The following is a 3,745-nucleotide window of genomic DNA, read 5'->3' as shown; positions in this document are numbered from 1 at the left end:
TTGTAGCACGAGAGTTCAGACCGCTTCCAAGCTAGGAAATTTCATCGTTAAAACTTTTGTCGGTTTATTGCTGGTGACACTGTTATGTCACCAGGGCGTGTGCACGCACCCCTTCAGCCCGCGCCATGCAGCTCGCTGCAAGAGGCTGTGTCAGCGGAAAACAGGCTGCGCTGTGCGCAGGTCCCCACCACTCGCAGCCGCCAGCAGTGCCGCTGCTGGAGCACAGCCACATTGGCGTTTTGCCAGCAGCTGTAAATCAGTGGAGGCCTTGGGTCATTTGGAGGGGTGATTTTCTTTAGGCGACAGACAGGCTGGGCTTTGCTTGCCTTTACATTAATTTTTTGGGCGGACGCGTGCAAACTTGTTGCAGCAGGAGTGAGTGCTGCATCGTGTCATCCATGCCTCAGGCCTGCGTGTGGAGAAATGTCGAGTGGTCAAAAGCACAGGATGGGGGTGACAAAAATCTGGACTCGTCTTCTCGCTCGGTGGGACAGGTGCAGTGGTCCCATCTGTAAAATGGAGACAGTAATGGTTGGTTTCTTCCTCTGTGTGCCCAGACAATAAACACTGGATGTGGGCCAGCTCTTATGTGCATGTACAACACACCCCGGTGGATCCCCATATCGGCTAAGCCACCCGGGGAGCACTGGGGTATATTAATCTGGGAGGGGAAGGGGTTGGGAGCATTACCTTCCCTGCATCATCCCAGCAATGTCTGCACCAGTAATTCTCAACCAAGGGGCTCGAGACACTTCAGGGGCGTTGTAGGATGTCACACAACGTTAGGCGCACAAACAGGATTTCCAGGCTATCCCCAGTTTTCAAGCAGGAGTCCACAGTGTTAAAAGCTGACTGCCTGTGGGCTTGACTTCTTTGCAACAACAGAATTGCTCTATTACATTTCTGTAGTCAAAAATCAAGTGGAAACCAGGCCACCTTCCTGAACCTAAAGCGGTGTAGCACCGGGTGCTCAGTGCTGCTGGTTGGCTAATTAGCCGGGAAGGGTGGTTGCAGGCAGGCCCCATTAGCCTGCCCAAATGCCCCATGGATGCTGAAGCATGGCTTCAAGTTAGGCTTCTGCAGCACAGTGAGCCTGAGCACAGCACTGCCAGGTGTGGCGTGTTCACACTGCAGACTCAAACACTTAACACGCATCCACTTCATGAAGTACAGCCTCCACGAGATGCTCAACATCCAGTTGAAGGGACAGCGGTATCACATTTGCCCAAAAAACCTTGCCTGTGTCTTTAGGCCAACACGGCTACAGCCTGCACCTGTGACACACGTGACTCTTACGACGCGACGAACTGCTTCATCACCCTTCAAGTCAGGGGTTTCCAACCTCCTGGTGCCCAGCTGCGAAGGGTCAGCTGCCGGTCTCCAGGAGGGCTGGCTGCTGGACCGGAAGTGACCGCGGTCCGGCAAACTGCGGACTGGAAGTGACCGGCGTATTGCGGACTGGCAGCCAGCCCTTTGCTCAAGCTGCACTCGGTACAGTATCCGGTACAGGCGGTCCTCCGACACGATTGGTTCCTGAAAGCCACGTCTTAAGTCGAAATGTAACTCGGAACTGATTTTCCCATGTGAAACAATGTTATAAATGGGGGATTGGCTCCTGATACCCTATTTTCACCAAAAATAACCCAGAATTTTGTACTGACTCAATTATAGATGAGTAACATAGCTACATGAATATATTTATATTGTAAATAGCAATGGTATTGATTTGGAAGGACTTCTTTGAGGTGACCTTGCCGGACTTTCTGAAAGGCTCTTGATGCACTTTTCAAAGGGCTCTTGGCTGGAGGCGTCTCGGGAGTCCTGCCTGCAGGTCTGTCTGGAGCCTCCTCGGCTTTCTTAAAGAAAGCGCCCGGGGAAGTTTGGACAGGGAGACGGGCGACGCAGCCGACTCGTTCGCTGGCGTGGCGTCGCATCAAGTGCCGTCCAGTTGTCAGAAAGTGGAAGCCGGGCATCAATTTAAAAATGTCGCAAGTGCGAAACGTCGTAACTTGAAACGCTGGAAGCCTGCGTAAGAAAGGGGTGGCCGCCTGCGTGTCACTGCTGCTCCGCAGTTTGCCGGTCCGTGGTGACGTCCAGCCGGTCCGGGGCACGCCAAGGTGCTTGCAGCACCGCCCTGGCCTCGTGCTGGGTGGAGACACCCAGGCATCAGTTACACCGCACAAAAGACACGTGATAACTTTGTCCCGGGTTGCCTCCCGCTGACCCAGCCCGGATCAGACGCGCAGGAACGTGTGTCCGCGCCGGAATCGCCCCAGGGGCGCGCGGCACGAGCCCATTGCGGGCGGGGGGGGGGCAATCCCGCCTGTGGGCGGTCCGCAGCGCGCCCGGCCCCGCCCCCAGCCGAGCCGCGCTATTAATAGCACCGCCGCGGCCATATAAAGCGGGCGCAGCGCCGGCGCCGGCAGAGGGGTGGCTCTGCTCCGCCTTGGAGGGCCTTAAAGGGGCCGCGCGCCGCGGGGTGAGTGCAGCGCCGTGTGGGCAGTGCGGGGGGAGGGAGTTTGTGCTCGGAGGACCTGGTGGCACTTCCACCCGTGCTAAAGCCGGGCTGGGGTGGGGCTGCCCCATACCCCCCAGCCGGGCGGGGTGGGGTCTCTGCAGCATGGTAGGGATGGGGCTGCGGGGAGAGAGGAGCCTATTGGTGATCCCTCGGGGCGATGTAGTTGGGGGCAGGGGCTGGACTACACCCTCGGTGTACAAAGCGGTGAGGGTCGTGGGTGGCGACGGTGCCCGCTGGCCCCCTGAGGAGACGGGGCGCTGCCCTGTGAAACTCTGCTCGGCGCCGTGAACGGCCCCCCAGCCTAGTCCGGGGGAGCCCGAGTCTCGACCCGGCTGGAGGAGGCTGAGCCGCAGGTCCGGGGACCTGGGTGGACCTGGGTCTGCCCCGAGAAAGAGCTGCGATTGTGTCGGGAGGGTTTAACGCGCGACTAGCTGGCGAGGCAAAAGTCGGCGGGGGTCGTATTATCAACTCTCTCGCCGGGCGAGGACTAGGGGTCGCGCAGTGAAACCAGCAGGCGGGCGGTTGGAAAAAGTGGACCTGAGGAAGTTTTTTTCACTCGGCGGGTCGTTTCCAGTGAAGGGCTGCTGAGAGTTTAGCCAGATCCCCAAAGGGTTTGGACGTGTTCGTGGAAGAAAGGAGCGTCTGTAGCATTGAGCCCGGGAGTGAGGGGCGCTGACTCTGAGTCCGAGTTTTTGAGACCTTTGAGGGTGGAGGCTGCAAGGGAGAGAGGAACGGTGGAGATAAACCGTGGTCGCATCCTGCTCGCGCTCTCTCCCAGCATCCGCTCTCTGTCCCCGTGCGACGCAGTGCACCGGGCTGGATGGGCTTACGGTCCGACTCAGTAAATGCAATTCTTATATTTGTACGCTGCTGCTGCACCCCGGGGTGGCTTGAGATCCTTTCGAGGGTGCCACAGGATGCCACACAGCGTTGGCGCGGTTCGGTGCATGAGCGTGCCTCGCAAGGTAAACCCGGAGACTTCACAGCGTTTAAAAGCCGCCCGTCCCTCTCACGGGCTTCCTGAGATATTTGCAGCACAAGAATTGCTCTGTTTTCTTTCTGGAGTTAAAAATGGAGTGGAAACTAAGAGCTGACATTTTCCAGCCTAAAAAGGTTGAGACCCGTTGTCCTCAAACCTGATGGTAAAGAGTCTGTTTCGCTGTAGCGAGACCAAACTATTAGTCCCAAGCATTGATTTCTTTTTTTTTTTTTTTTTTTTTTTTTTTA

At 57.0% G+C, this 3,745-nt stretch overlaps 1 protein-coding gene across 1 annotated transcript in view; it reads left to right on the top strand.

Annotated features, from left to right (window-relative positions):
• Nucleotides 1-2,400: 2,400 nt before the first annotated feature.
• MRAS (muscle RAS oncogene homolog) overlaps nt 2,401-3,745 on the top strand; it is a 65,073-nt gene continuing 63,728 nt past the window's right edge. Inside the window, exon 1 of the mRNA XM_019522626.1 lies at nt 2,401-2,479. The gene's annotated coding sequence lies outside the window, so the exon portion shown is untranslated. The remainder of the gene's footprint in view (nt 2,480-3,745) is intronic.

Source organism: Gavialis gangeticus, unplaced genomic scaffold, assembly GCF_001723915.1.
Source record: "Gavialis gangeticus isolate Ggan-Ray unplaced genomic scaffold, GavGan_comp1, whole genome shotgun sequence".
NCBI classification, from domain to species: Eukaryota; Metazoa; Chordata; order Crocodylia; family Gavialidae; genus Gavialis; species Gavialis gangeticus.
This window is presented reverse-complemented; position numbering and strand designations above follow the sequence as displayed.